The sequence below is a fragment of the Biomphalaria glabrata genome, chromosome 11, assembly GCF_947242115.1.
Source record: "Biomphalaria glabrata chromosome 11, xgBioGlab47.1, whole genome shotgun sequence".
Taxonomy (NCBI): Eukaryota; Metazoa; Mollusca; class Gastropoda; family Planorbidae; genus Biomphalaria; species Biomphalaria glabrata.
This window is the reverse complement of record NC_074721.1, coordinates 39,774,929-39,791,153: the sequence shown is the minus strand read 5'-3', so window position 1 is coordinate 39,791,153 and position 16,225 is coordinate 39,774,929. Positions and strand designations below refer to the sequence as shown.

Sequence of the window (16,225 nt, the reverse complement as noted above, 5' to 3'; positions counted from 1 at the left end):
ATATATTATGTTATTTTTTATTTGCTTAAATAAATACGGAAAATAAAGATTATAATAATAATAATTATTATTATTATTTTATTATTAAAAAAAATAAAAAATAAAAAATTAAGCCATATTATAAATTGAACATTTTTTGAGTGTAAAACTTTAAAAAAACAAACTGTAGAGAGATATATAGATCTGAATTCCAATATCAGGTGTTGCGTCAAGGCTGTTTCTTTGCTTTGATACTCAGATAGACACAAAGATAAAGTCACATTCCTCGTTCCATATGCTAGGACAAATTTGTTCAAATGCCCCTTCTTTCCTAGTGCTATTAGAGCATGAAATGGGATGCCTAAGCGAGCCAGGAAAACCAGTGACTTGGCAGAATTTAAGTCATTGGTTAATAATAATGCATGACTGGATGCAGGACGTAATCATCTAGTTTTTTGAAGTAACGTCTGTATTATATAAGATAAGATAAGATAAGAAAACCCTGCCACGAAAAAAAATTGATTGTACTAAACGGAAAATGGAAAAAGAAAGAAAAGCTTGTTTTTAAATCTTCTGGAGCTCCTCAGAAAACTTCAACCAGAGCTAATCTTTTATTGCATCTTTGACTCAAATGAGATTCAGAATCTAGATCAGTTCAAAGTTCATAGTGATGTTTTAGAATTTATTTTGTTATCAATAAGATCAAATACAACATTTTTTTTTTGTTCTCATGCAAATACTTCGAAATTACTTCCCCTGGTGGCCTACTAGTCAATTATTCCAGCAGTTGAGCACTAGGGTTCCGCGGAACACAGTTTGGGAACCACTGTTCCCCAACCAGTGCAATTGGGTGGGTCTATTATACAAATAAAAAAAACAGTAATGGGCTTAAGATTATTCCTTGATAACCACATGAGTTCGGTTGTTATGCATAGTCATGTTATTTCAGTTTGCTCTTTACCTATTAGTAACTCCTAGGCCCGTCGGTGTGGTAACCAGAAATGACAAATGGTTTACACTGTATTGTCTAGTGCGGGGAACGCTAACACTTGCTTCAAAGACTGATCACAAGTTGACATCTATTTGCTCATTATTAGTAAACCTTTTGAAAAGCGCATATAGTGAGCTTTTAGGTTGAGCTCTGATTCCCCCAAGTGTATTAGCCTGTATTTCTGTAGAGTAAACATCTTAAGAGAATAAGAGCATTGTTAGTGGGGGAGAGGTAGAGAGAGAGAGGGGTGGGGGAGGGGGGTCCCTTGAAGTCTTATAAAGCTTTTAATCTGTTTTGAAATGTTTTGGGAGATCACGGCGCTAGGTAGACACGATTGAACAGTGGCTACACCCTTAGACAGACGACGAGGTGTTGGTGTAGCCTGGTACTGTTTCACACCTAGAGTCTACCTGTCACGTCGATCAGGGATATCAAAGACCTATGTGCAGTCACCGACTCCAAGACAGTATTAGAAGAGTGTCTAGACTCGCTCTGAATTAGGTATTAGAACAGTATTAGAAGAGTGTCTAGGCTCTAGACTAGCTCTGAATTAGGTATTAGAACAGTATTAGAAGAGTGTCTAGACTCTAGACTAGCTCTGAATTAGGTATTAGAACAGTATTAGAAGAGTGTCTAGTCTAGCGCTGTGTCAGAACAGTATTAGAAGAGTGTCTAGTCTAGCGCTGTGTCAGAACAGTATTAGAAGAGTGTCTAGTCTAGAGCTGTGTCAGAACAGTATTAGAAGAGTGTCTAGTCTAGAGCTGTGTCAGAACAGTATTAGAGAAGTGTCTAGTCTAGCGCTGTGTCAGAACAGTATTAGAGGAGTGTCTAGTCTAGCTCTATAGCAGAAGCCTATAAAAAGGCTTTGTCTCCGAGTCCGAAAAATTAATGAGGAGTGCAGTATTTCATGTGGCAGTGCAGCACCATCTACGACCTACATATTTTACCACATCTAACTCAGACATAGCCGTTGCCTGTCGGTAGTCTATTACTTTCACACTCGACCATTCCCACGCAAACGCACAACCCCCTCCCCCTATGTTAAGAAAGTAAGACTAACATTTTTTTTACTTTTGACTTTTGAATGCTTCCGTTAATGCGCTCAATGTGCAACATAATAGTTTAAATTTTTAGATAAGAACATAGTCTATCAAAGTTACAAAATACATTTTTTAACGGCAAATATCGCTATTGTTTTATGTTGCCTGTCTGTCCGTCTGTCACGTTTGAATCTCAAAAACTAGAAGAGTTATTGAAAACTTCTTTCGCCATCTTTGGTGACTTGCATTGCGGATCCGCCTGTGACGCTCGAGTTTGTGCGATAAACAATTTTTATTGTACTCATGTAAGTTCACTTATAGAAAAGAGTTTACTGAATTCTTTCCCTTTTTTTTTTCTCTCTTTGAAGCGAGAAACAGATCTCAATTGTGAGGCACCCAACCCTGAACTATCAGTATTGTATTTTTTAGTTAAACATTCCTTGCTTTTTGTGTAAAGGTCTACGATCCATATAGTAAATGAAGTGGAAACCTGTGAACAGTTACTAACATACTTTATGTGTGTGTATATATATATATATATATATGTGTGTGCGCTGGGGAAATTTTTCATTTATAACATTATAAATGCATCTTTGAATAATACTCTCTAAGACTTATTCAACTTTGAATAACTCCAGGTATTAACTTTAAAACGAAGTGGCTTTCAACATTGGATATTAAAACTGAGAATGGCATTTTAAATGAAGAAGCGCTTGCGACACAAATAAAGCTTAACTATTTGAGGGGTAACAATGAAGCTTTTTTATTTTGTATGCTCTTTGTGAACTCATACCGAACAGATGTATGCCCTTAACAACTAATACATATATTAATCCTTTATTGCGTCCACGCTATGGTGCTCTTGCAGGGAATCTTAGAAAAAAAAAAAGAGTTAAAGAAATTTTATTAACATCAATATTCAAATCACCCCTAACCATTTTTAAGATAATTTTGTACAGCACATATTTCATGCAGTTGTATGCTTAGAATCTGCGGGCGTCGGCGTTAGTAATAAACAAATAGGGCCTAGCATTCTGGGAGAATCGATATGGCTTATGTGTGCCTTTACATCAGCAAACCATTTTTGCTCAAAAAAAAAACAAAAAACAACTTAGCTCAAAAAGTGATTCGAACTCAAGCCACCTGGATAGGCAGCCAAGCAGCCCCTGCCACACAACACAGTGAGCAGAAATTATGAATACCAAGCATGCAGTGCAATTAACCAGAATTCGGTCAGGCAAATCAACGCCACTCGTTGATCAGGAAACATGAAAAGGATCAAGATGCCTGTATGAATTAACTCTTTATGCTGTGTCTTTTCTGCTGCTGTTGTGTTGTCTTTATATGAGAAAAGAGTCCCTGTACTCCGTACACTAGCTTTTGGTCGCTCCTCATGGCGTGAAGCTGTGAGTCTCGGAGTCTCGAGATTTGAAGCAAGAAGAGTGACCAGAGTGAAAGAGCGCCGAACCAACAAAAAGCTGAGAGAAGAAGCAGATCTATCTGTAAATGGCCAAATCCGCCCATGTCACGTATGCGGCCGGCTTTTAAAGCGATGACTGGACTTATGTCATCTTCGAGTCCATAGGAATTTAGAAATGTACTCATCTTCGATCACGAAGGAGGAGCTATTATTATATGAGAAAAGAGTCCCTGTAATCACAACAGATTTCCATAAGGATCAATAAAGCAATCTTAGTCTTAGTCTTAGTCTTAGCCTCATACTTCAGCCAACGATGCCTTGATCTTACTTCTAAGTCTATACAACTCATCGCTTCCAATATTTGAGACCCACTTTGGAACAGCTTAAGAGGACTCGCTGTTCTATCACTTAATCACGCCACCCGTTTGGCTCCAAGTTTATTTTGGTTTTCAAAGCGCATATTTTGAAAGTCGTAAGACGATTTCCCATGTGCCAGATAAACGTTGGCCATTGAAATACCTGAAACAATTTTTTTCTTCTTTTTTTTTCCCGAATTGCCAGATTAGCTGTGTTGCTCTTATTTTGGCCGCCTTTCAAAACGTTACGTCTTGACTGCAAGTAGAAAATATATAACGCTGCTTCTTCTCAGTTGCAAATGTGTGCAAGCTGTTTTGGTCTGAGTTTGAGATATATAATATCTGATGAACAGACTACGCTCTATGGACCTCTTCAAGATTAAAAATAGCAACGTATGCGTAGTTTAAAACAAAGGGAATATCTTTTCTAGGTCTCATCGACCCTCGTGGAAACACGTGAGAGTAGGCAGATAGGCTAACAGGCATGGGCGTAGCTAGGAATTTCCCATCGTTTGGGGTCGGGGGGGGGGGGCTTGACCTCCTTGGGGGCTCATGCATTTTGCGGAATATTTAATTTTAATGTAAAAAACAATAATTTGAGGGCTCCCCTCAAATGGCGGCCCGGAGGGATTTTGAACTTTTCCCCCTCTTCCCCCCCACCCTAGCCACGCCACTGCTAACAGGGAAGAAGACATTTCCTACAGTGTGCTCCCACTGCACGTTCTAGGGAACAACCAGTTCATGTGGCGTGGATGAAAGAAATGATCCTATCCGCATCGACGGTCCTAGCGGCGGTCGTACGCTGCGGTGACTGCCATTTCATGGTTAGTGATGGTACATTGTAGGGATACAGAGAATTCTCTTCCGAGCTCGACCTCCTGCCTCGACAGGTAGAATGAATGCCTGTTGGGCAAAAAAAGAGCCGTTTGCCACACAAACCGGTTTGATTTAGTGACCATCAAGCTGATGGGAGACCTCTGGTCGGTGTAGAGCCAATCTCACATTCCTGGCCTGTGGGTAAAATCCTTTCGGTTAAGGCTAATAAAAGGATGCTAGCTCGACCCTAAGGGACGCTCTACAAACACTTGGAATAAAGGACAAAACGTTTTTGTGAGTGACCACTTAACCAGATCTTAACCTTAATGACATCTAAAAATAATTAGGAGCCATGTTTGTGTGGCTGTGGCCGCTAGACTTACGCAAATGGATATTTTTGAATCTCTTTGGTATGGTCCACTTAACCAGATCTCTTTGGTATGGTCCACTTAACCAGATCTCTTTGGTATGGTCCACTTAACCAGATCTCTTTGGTGTGGTCCACCTAACCAGATCTCTTTGGTGTGGTCCACCTAACCTGAGATGAACTCCTATTGAAAATCAGAGCAGGAAGGATTAGTCCTCCCGTAGTGCTCTGGCAAGAAACTTAGCCGTCCGGCGTAGTCCTCATAGCTACCATACAAGTCGAGTGACTGCACAGGCAAGTCCCCCCTTAGCTCGCGGAGCTGGGGACACTCGTACAAGACATGCGACACTGTTTCGACGCTCTCTCCACAGTGACGGCATCGGGAGTCAAAGTTAGTGCGGAACCGGGCAAAGTATGCCCCAATAGGACAATGTTCCGTCCTGCACTGCGCAACTATTGACTGCTCTGACCTCCTCAGTCGCCACCATGGATCGTCGCGATCTGGGTGACGCATGCGCTGCCAGACACCACGTGCTCTGTCGGATTCCTCCCAGGACTTTAACCACTTCTCTTGAATGAGTGCTCGGATTTGTGCCGTTGCTTGTAAGTACGTGCTTGGTGCTTCGAGGTGTGTGGCTGCCATTGCACCCTCCCTTGCGAGGGCGTCTGCCGTTTCATTGCCCCTCACGCCGCAATGTGAAGGCGCCCACTGCATAAAAACGACAGCTTCAATAGCTCGGCGGATGCTAACCAGATCTCTTTGGTGTGGTCCACTTAACCAGATCTCTTTGATATGGTCCACTTAACAAGATCTCTTTGGTATGGTCCACTTAACAAGATCTCTTTGATATGGTCCACTTAACAAGATCTCTTTGGTATTGTCCACTTAACAAGATCTCTTTGGTATGGTCCACTTAACAAGATTGAACTTCTCCTTTTGTTTTCTTCAACTCTGGTAAGTAGCAAAAAAAAAAAACAAGGGTGTGGGAAGGGTGTCATGGATACTCTTATAAATATTTTTTTTTTTAAAGGAAACCTCAGAATTTGCGCTATTCAATTTTAGCTTTATCATCATAGGAATCCTTGGGCCTTGGGCCTCTTTTCTTTGCCTCTTTTTTGGGCTTTATGTGCCTCTTTTATGAGCCATCTAGCCTCTTTTGTGGGCTTTATTTGTAAGTTCTAATAATTCAAAAGTATTAAATCATAAACAATTGAAAAGTGATTAACCTAAAAATATAATAATAGTAATAGAAATATTATTTAATATCAAGGACATGCTACCTAACCATTGAAGCCACTAGAGACAGAAAAATGATACAAGTATCCTCTACCCTAGAACAATCTACACAATATAAAATAGCCCCTGACCCCCAACATCCCATTTCTGGTGCGATCGGCCCATTGGTACAGGCATATGAATATGTAGCAATATAAGAATGTAACAACACGGTAATAAATTAGGTATGTCACTACTTGAATATGTAGGAAAACGAGTATGTAATAACACGAGCCTGTGTAAGTACGCAAGTAAACGACCAGATCCCCACCAACGTTATTATGATGTCTTCGTCATCACTCTCTCCCTCAACACCTCTGGGTGTGCCGGGCATCAACAAGTCCACGCCACACGGTCTTAGGGTGTAACTTCTGCCTGTTAGAAAGTTAGGCCACTTTTCTGAACCTCTTGGATCCTTCACATTCTTCTGTTTCCATTGGACCTCACTCTCTCTCTCTCTCTCTCTATTAACCCCCCCCCCCCCCCCCAAAAAAAAAATCCATCTGATGTTGTTATGATATGTATTTAAAGTAACTTTGAGTATTAATCTCGAGACCAAAAGAGTAGACAGAACTTGACAGGAAATACGTCATGTTTAGGGACGCTCGAGAGGAAGTAGAAATGAGACGATGACAAGACTCGACGACCATTTTCCCCTTGTAAATGAACGCTTTAAATGTTTGCTAGGTGTTATCCAGTTCTTGGAAGATGGTCTGGAAAGCCGAGCAGCTGTGGGAACTCGCATGAGATTGAATGGTTTTGATTGGAGCATAACAATGTCCATCTAAAAACTGTCGTGGCCATTGCGACTGTTAGAATTTTGAATGCTTCTTCCTTTCTAATTGTGACAAGAGTTGAGTCTATGTCTCGTGGAACTCCAGGCCTGTGGAAGCTCGTCTCCATCTGCCTGTAAACTTCTGGGAAAGATCCCAGCAGATGTACATTATTACATCCCTATTACCGATGGCTCATATCGCAAGGCGCTCGGATTGGAAGCGAGGCCAGTAGCCGAGCACATCAGGGAGACTCCCCCATATTCCCCCTCTGTAACACATCAGCCGTGCTCGTGTCAGCTATTTAAACGATTCTTTGAGGAACAGTGTGTGGATAGTAATATGTTTGTTGGGGCTCTCTTCCATGCCTGCCAGTGCAGTGGACTTGGTCCTTAGCCACCCCAACGGGGATTCTTTTTTTTTCTACCCTATTGGCCTAATCGTCTCCTCTAACGACCCTTTCCACCCGAGCGCCAGGGTCTTCCAGACACCTGTCTCGTCTAGCGAGATGATCTTTCTAGCTTAAGAAATCACACAATGTCAAATAGTGAACCAAGAAGTAAAAAGTGAGTCTAGCAGAATGCAGTCTCGCTCATCTCTACGTACAAACACACACACACACACACACACGCGGCCGGTAGCGAAAATGATCAACATTCTTTTGAGTCTGATGTGAACTAACAGTTCCATCATACGAGAATATGATGACGTCACGCGTTCTCACCTGTTTGGGTAAAAAGAAACACAGCGGACTATGCCTGGGGGCAAGCTGAAGACCAGGCTAACAATTGGCTTTTGTCTATCAAAACTAAATGACTTCTTTCATCAAGGGACGCCCGGGGCGTTGATCTCTCACATTTTGAACCCCCGCGTGTGTGTGTGTGTGTGCGCGTGTGTGATGGTGAAGAAAGGGGCATAACAAACTAATTTTTTGTCTAACATGTTGCCAGGCGTCGCAAAACAATGCCATAGGCTAGAAAATATGCAAGGTAACTAACTCTCCACAGCATCATTGACCTGTTCCACTAGGGGAAAGTCTGACGTCTATTAACAAAATACTGAAAGAAAACTAGCTTGTCTTACTAACACCCGTCTCTCTCTGGGATGTGTTTCTCAGACGTGGACAAAATAACTTTTTTGTTTTAGTAATTAGTTTTTCGGGCAAAGAAATAGACACATATAAACAACATAGGAAAAAAAAATATGACACAATCCACTTATGCCGTAAATGTAATCTGATTTGAAAGCAAATATCGGACCCCTCTGCCATCTTCGAGCTCTAAGGAAATGAGATTGTGCTCGTCTTTGAATACAAACGAAGAGCTTAGTAAGTTTTGTGACTGTCCGTCTGTCTGTGTGATGATTTTTTCCCTTGCACCTTCTCATGAAACCTAAAGAGTGAGTTCCTTGACACACGTGCACTGTCACAAGCTGGCCGTTTGTAATAGTAGAGGCTGTCGCGTTTTTCACGTAGCAGTAGAGGCTGTCGCGTTTTTCACGTAGCAGTAGAGGCTGTCGCGTTTTTCACGTAGCAGTAGAGACTGTCGCATTTTTCACGTAGCAGTAGAGTAGTAGAGGCTGTCGCATTTTTCACGTATCAGTAGAGGCTGTCGCGTTTTTCACGTAGCAGTAGAGGCTGTCGCGTTTTTCACGAAATAGTAGATGCTGTCGCGTTTTTCACGAAATAGTAGAGGCTGTCGCGTTTTTCACGAAATAGTAGATGCTGTCGCGTTTTTCACGAAATAGTAGAGGCTGTCGCGTTTTTCACGAAATAGTAGAGGCTGTCGCGTTTTTCACGAAATAGTAGAGGCTGTCGCGTTTTTCACGAAATAGTAGATGCTGTCGCGTTTTTCACGAAATAGTAGAGGCTGTCGCGTTTTTCACGAAATAGTAGAGGCTGTCGCGTTTTTCACGAAATAGTAGAGGCTGTCGCGTTTTTCACGAAATAGTAGAGGCTGTCGCGTTTTTCACGAAATAGTAGATGTTGTCGCGTTTTTCACGAAATAGTAGAGGCTGTCGCGTTTTTCACGAAATAGTAGATGCTGTCGCGTTTTTCACGAAATAGTAGAGGCTGTCGCGTTTTTCACGAAATAGTAGAGGCTGTCGCGTTTTTCACGAAATAGTAGAGGCTGTCGCGTTTTTCACGAAACAGTAGAGGCTGTCGCGTTTTTCACGAAACAGTAGAGGCTGTCGCGTTTTTCACGAAACAGTAGAGGCTGTCGCGTTTTTCACGAAACAGTAGAGGCTGTCGCGTTTTTCACGAAACAGTAGAGGCTGTCGCGTTTTTCACGAAACAGTAGAGGCTGTCGCGTTTTTCACGAAACAGTAGAGGCTGTCGCGTTTTTCACGAAACAGTAGAGGCTGTCGCGTTTTTCACGAAACAGTAGAGGCTGTCGCGTTTTTCAACCTTTCCCCTATATTTACTATGTTTCATTGGTTGCTTGTACTGGTCTCTTCTTATTCAAAAAAAGGCCCAAACGCACTTATGACAGTGGCCCCATGTTTGGAACATGATCATTATGTCTTCCATAGAGTGCGAATTTAGCCCTTTTTAAGAGCTTTTATCAACTCTGTCTGTCTGTGTGGTAAAAGTTTGAATATGTTTTTTTCTCTATTCATTGAGCCCGCAAGACACGATTCAATTAAAATAAATAATTAGTTAATTAATTGTTGGTGATTCATTATCCCGTTTGATTTAGAAATATGGTGGATTAATGCGACTTATTTAGAGATGTAGATATATTTATATGTTTTGGCACGTTTTTATTGGCTCCCACTTTCAATACAAAAAGGAAGTTAATATTTTGCAATATTCGTACACGAATCAATCCAAAAATTAATCAGTGATGTAATCATTTACTAATTAATTAATTTTGTTTTATATAACAGAAATGGAGCCAAAACCTGTAGTTTTCAGATAAATGGCATTAATTAGCGGTTATTTCCCCTTAGATAAGCTTTGTTTTCAAACAGTTTTTTTTTTATTTTTTGTTTTATACAAAGTAAACTGGAACAACTGCTTGCAGTAATACAGTAAATGATATCATACGAAATTGGTGGTTAATATCGTTTATTTTATATCATTTTTATTTGTTTATCTATTTATTTGTTTTGTAGGGAATGGGTTTTGGTATTTGTACCTCGAGAAAATAGCACGCGATAAGACATTGTCTATTAAATGCAATCACATCGCTAAAATGGTGTTGAAGAGACAAAAATCTAATTGCAAAAAAACTTTTATTATAAATGAACAACTTTTTTGTGCGTACACCTTTTATAAAATAATAATAAAAAATATATATTTTCATAATTATCACAGTTTTTTTTATTGGGTGTTAGCTTAGCACTACATTTATAATGGTATTTACATTTATTTACCTCCCTTTACCAATCCATTTGTACTAGGCCAGTAGCTAGGCTCAAATAATATCACTCATAGATGCTGGTAGTGAATCATGCTTTCTACCTAGCTAACAATTCTTTTTTAATAACAATTCCTTTAGCGTTACCAAAAAGTTACTTCTATTGCCGTTCCGAATTAATTGTTCAATGTATTCCTTTTTCCTTTTAAGTAGAATCATATTGTTGAGAATGTCCGATTGAATTTAAAATGCAATCTATCTATTATCTATTGGCAACACAAAGTTATAGCTTAAGGCCTCAAACAATATTTAGCACTGATTATTTGGATATATTTGGGGCCCCAAAAGGTCCCCATATCTTAAGTGGCTAAGGGCCCTTTCAAGTGTAAATACGGCACCGATAATAGTAGCAGATTATCTCAATTAATATAAAAATCTAGGTCCAATTCCATTTGTACAAAATGCCATCTAACAAGGCTACGCCTCTGAGCCTTTCAATCAATGTCAAGATTTATCGCGTAGAGTTGCGTGTGTGTATATATGTGTGCCTTGCTCTTCGGGTGTGTTTTTGTACGTATCCTGGGGGGAGGGAGCGATTGTTTTGGGGGTTTCTTTGCAAGGAGACAATGGTATTCCCCGACACCCTTGGCTCCCTCGAGTCTGTCGCCCATCTTGAATATCTTCATACAGCAATTCTGGAGTTTCCCTGTGGCTTGTGTGTACATCCCAGTGACACACTGTCTACCTAATGGATGCAATTTTGTCACCCCCCCCCCCCTACACACACACACACACATCCCCACATACGTGTCACGTGTCTATATTACTGCTGCAGACTGGTCTTCTATTACCTTACTTCGAGTCTTTGATGTTCTAGGTAAAAATTTAAAAAATATATATTTAAAAAAAAATTACATATTCAAAAGTTCCTATCGTAAAAAAAAATAAAAATCATAAGGCTTAGAAAAAAAAACCCGAGCCTGCCAGGATTCGAACCTGGAATCTTCTGATCCGTAGTCAGACGCGTTGTCCGTTGCGCCACAGGCCCTTATGCATGAGCCGCAATGTTCTACCTTGGGATTGTTATTTGGCTCCTATGGTACATCAGCTTTGCTTGTAGTGTTCACGCTACAACATTGACATGCCATAAACACATCTAGGAGGGTAAAAAAAAACTTTTAAAATTAATATTTACATACGAAATATATAATATATCTAAAATATCTATAATATATCTAAAAAAAAAAACGAGCCTGCCAGGATTCGAACCTGGAATCTTCTGATCCGTAGTCAGACGCGTTGTCCGTTGCGCCACAGGCCCTACAACAAAAGTAGTTTTAAAATTTATTTCTGCGGCATCTGTGGTGGTCAAGTTTCATCTTATAACTTATCTTATCAATTACAGACGTCTCTTCAAACAGAAGATAATTACGTCCTACGCGTGGATAGTAAGAGCCCCTTATCTGCTTCTACGAAAGTATCCTTCACCACTTTCACCTATACCTTAGTCTGTCGGACCTTTCGGGCACCACGCAAGATTTGTTGACCGTCTTTCTCCATTCCTCTCTGTCTATGGCCTTGGATAGAACCTCTTTCAATGGCAGGCCCATCCATTCTTTTGTGTTGTCTTCCCATCCCATTCTCTGTCTGTCTCTTTATATTTTTTCACGGTACTGTTCTCTGAAGAAAGGTTTTAGCGATCGCCGAAGACCCTACAATAAGGCCATAAGAGCTTTAGTTTGCGTTTTTTATTACAAAAGTTAGTAGGTCATCGTGGGGTCCAATCGCTGTAGTAACTCTGTCTCTTATCTCTTGGTTTGTGATTATGTCCTTAAGGACGTGTACACGTTTATAACTATGCTATCCGAAAAAAAGGTTAGGGTCCAAATTAATCGATAATGTCTTTATGTGAAGTGGGAAAAAGAGACCGAAGGTTGCTACACCCATGCTCTTGTTCCCTCCCCCCCCCCCCGATTACCACGCCCCTGTCCTAGACGTACGTAAATTAACACCTAATGATATATCAGTGATATACCCCGCAAGTACCAGCGTCACGGGATCTACTCCAGTGCCAGTGTCACCCATGTGACATGACACATCGCGATGCCGTGTAACGAAGCTAGCTGCCAGCTGGCGTCATAAATTAGGCCTTCTTGCTGGGTTAACTGGGCTAAGTCTTTGGGTGTCTATACCAGTAAGATCAAGTGATTGATGCTCAGATAGGACACAATAAAACCCAAACCGTCGCCGGGTTTACTGTTAACATAGCAACGCTAAGAAGATCAAGTCCATCCTGTGCCCGAAGATTTGAGATTTTCCGATGTGGGTGACCAACTTTGGACACGCGATCAGACGGAGTTACCTAAAATCAAGAATAATTCGTATCCGACACTAAGCTCTATATTATCTTATATATTGCAAATGCATTCATTTTGTGTGTATAGATGATATATGACATGAGGTCGTCTTTTGTCTAAAATCTTTCGTAATCATCCTCTTTTTTTTAAGAAATGTCTGATATAAGATAATATTATATCGTCAAAATGTTTCTTTCTCAATGGCCTCGTTGTTATTTTGATCATTGCAATAGAAACATTTATTCTAATTGAAACATTTAGTCTAAGAGAAACATTTAGTCTAAGAGAAGCATTTATTTTAATCGAAACATTTATTCTAAAAGAAACATTTATTCTAATCGAAACAGTTATTTTAAAAGAAACATTTATTTTAAAAGAAACATTTATTCTAGTAGAAACATTCATTCTAGTCGAAACATTTATTGTAATCGAAACATTTATTCTTATAGAAACATTTATTCTAATCGAAACATGTATTCTAATAAAAACATTTATTCTAATAGAAACATTTTGTTTCTAATTGAAACATTTATTCCAATGGAGACATGTATTGTAATCGAATAAATATCGAAACATTTTTTCAAATAGCTTTTTATATAGCGCACCTTTCATGATTATAAACATTTATTGTAATCAAAACTTCTATTGTAATTAAGATCTGTATCTTTTTCTAGTGGCACTAGTCATAAAAACCAACTCTTCTAATCGAAACACCTTTTAGTAATATCCAGTATAATTATGTTATGGTAAAATTTTGGGCAACCCCTCCTTGAAGTCTACACAATGTAAGTGTTTTATAAATAAACCCGTATCTCTAGACAAGTTGACGGTTTACGTATTCTAATAGGCTTCCACCAACTTTGATACTAATAACAGTTCACCATCGACATAATTGAGCGTCACTTTCAGTTTCCACACACAGGGAACACATGTCCTGATTGCGTCATTATCTATTTAAGTGACACTTCGCAATGAAGCCAATTCATAGCATGTCGTAGATCAGTGGCTCTAAACTTTTCTTGGCTTTATTAGACCATTTATTCCTGTTTTATGCTAAAGGTGTATCACGTTGAGTTTTTCTACACGGCTAGTTGTCAGGTCAGATGAAGTGCCAGTTTGCCTACACGGCCGATTGTTAGGTCAGATGAAGTGACAGTTTGCCTAGCAATCCATCTTTTTTCTGGGCCTACCTTGAGCCTGGAGCCTTGATTGTTGTGACCCACTGCAGCGCTGATCAAGCCTTTTCTCCAGGAGGCAATATTTCCGAAAGATGTTCACGTCGATTCCAATGGAACCGATCCTCTGTGGCTTCATTATGCACTGTGGTTTCATTGTGCACTGTGGTTTCATTGTGCACTGTGGTTTCATTGTGCACTGTGGCTTCATTGTGCACTGTGGCTTCATTGTGCACTGTGGTTTCATTGTGCACTGTGGTTTCATTGTGCACTGTGGCTTCATTGTGCACTGTGGCTTCATTGTGCACTGTGGCTTCATTGTGCACTGTGGTTTCATTGTGCACTGTGGTTTCATTATGCACTGTGGCTTCATTATGCACTGTGGTTTCATTGTGCACTGTGGTTTCATTATGCACTGTGGTTTCATTATCTACTATGGTTTTGTTATATTTGTTATGTGATGTGATTTTGTTATGTGATGTGATTTTGTTATGCACTGTGGTTTCATTATGCACTGTGGTTTCATTATGCACTGTGGTTTCATTGTGCACTGTGGTTTCATTATGCACTGAGGTTTCATTGTGCACTGTGGTTTAATTATGCACTGTGGCTTCAATTTGCACTGTGATTTCATTATGCACTGTGGTTTCATTGTGCACTGTGGTTTCATTATGCACTGTGGTTTCATTATGCACTGTGGTTTCATTACGCACTGTGGTTTCATTATTAGCTGTAGTTCCATTCTCAGCAGCTGGCTAACGAATGAATTTTGCAACTTTAAAAATATATAGCTAGATATATGTAGTTTTTCTTTTTAAGAAAAAAATCAAAAAATTCTTTAGGAAAGTCTTATAGACCCGTGTAAAAAAAAATGCTAGACCCCTACTAGGAATTGGATTCAGACCTTGCAGTCAGGGGTTCAGATGACCCATCAGTTTTTATGGCCGAGGGTATACACGGCGCCTTTGGGCTTGTTGGTTTCAAACTCAAGACTCCGTGGTTTGGAAGCCACGCGCTTTACAACTCAGCCAAAAACAGCTCTACATCATGTATACCGTCACCCCGAAAAAAATTTGAAATTCTCAAACTCTTTTGGTTTGGAATCACGTTGCATCATATCGCACTACACAGCCAGCGTCACTGTAATACTATTTCTAGAACCCTTTTCTCATCTCATTAGAGGACTTTGTTTGGGGGGAGGGGGGAAATAATATGGTGCGTACCGGTACGAATAACTCTCGTAGTCATTATATCTAAGATTTTTATCCAGCGCCCTCCTCAAAGACACCATTGCAATCCCCAGTCCATTCTTATTCTTCACTTGCTCGGCTAAAAAATTTATATAAAAATAACATCTACATATATGCTATGTCGGTAAACACACACACACTTGGCACATAATCAAGCCAAAGTAATTTCAAAGGATTATTTAGGAAGAATGCTGGGGGGGGGGGGAGGCTTGAAAGGGTAGGGGAAGCAGGGGGGTGCCAAACATTTCTCCTGTCTGGCTGTCGGCATCACTTGATACCTGCCTCGACGGAGATGGGAAAGGAAGGGGGCGGGGGCTTTATTAGCCCTTTTAATGAGGCCATGAAACTAAAAAAAAAGGGGACTCTAGGAAAATGGGGTTTTTGGGGGGGGGGGTAAAATACGTAACATGCATGCATTACGAAAGTAACTGAAAAAAAAATTGACTTAAAGTGATACAGTAGTTGTGTGGTATGCGCTCTGGGTCGTCATAGCAGAGGTCTCCTGTTCAAACCCTCACGCCCCCCATCCCCCTAGAACCGGTTCTAAATCATTTCTTGTTGTTGTTTTAGTTCGTTTTATCTTAAAGCATCATTTTGAAAACATTTTAAAACGTATTAAAACATCATATCTAAACATGATTTTTCTTTAAATTGTAAAACATCATATTAAAACATCATTTTAAAAATATCATTTTAAAACAACATTTTAAAACAGTTCAATTATACAAGTCGCTTTTTTTTTATCTGCTGGACGGCGTATTCTTCTAAAGCGAACTTTTGTTCTTGAAAGTCTAGAAATCTAAACCTACCTAAACCTATCTGTTCAGTTATGTACTTGGGTTTTTCTGTTCTGTCTTGGACCAGCACAGGTGCCCATTTAGCTTACAAAACATCTGAACTGCCTCTCACATATTCGACTATGAACTGCCTCTCACATATTCGACTATGAACTGCCTCTCACATATTCGAGTTTGAACTGCCTCTCACATATTCGACTATGATATGCCTATCACATATTCGACTATGATATGCCTATCACATATTCGACTATGATATGCCTATC

At 39.9% G+C, this 16,225-nt stretch overlaps 1 protein-coding gene and 2 non-coding genes across 7 annotated transcripts in view; 1 reads left to right on the top strand and 2 right to left on the bottom strand.

Annotated features, from left to right (window-relative positions):
• Positions 1-16,225, top strand: part of LOC106054970 (semaphorin-5A-like) — a 190,710-nt gene that overhangs the window by 122,356 nt on the left and 52,129 nt on the right. The window lies entirely within an intron of this gene.
• On the bottom strand, positions 11,356-11,428 carry Trnar-acg (transfer RNA arginine (anticodon ACG)). The gene has a single exon. It is a non-coding gene; the product is annotated as a tRNA-Arg (tRNA).
• Trnar-acg (transfer RNA arginine (anticodon ACG)) lies at positions 11,629-11,701 on the bottom strand. Its single transcript has one exon. It is a non-coding gene; the product is annotated as a tRNA-Arg (tRNA).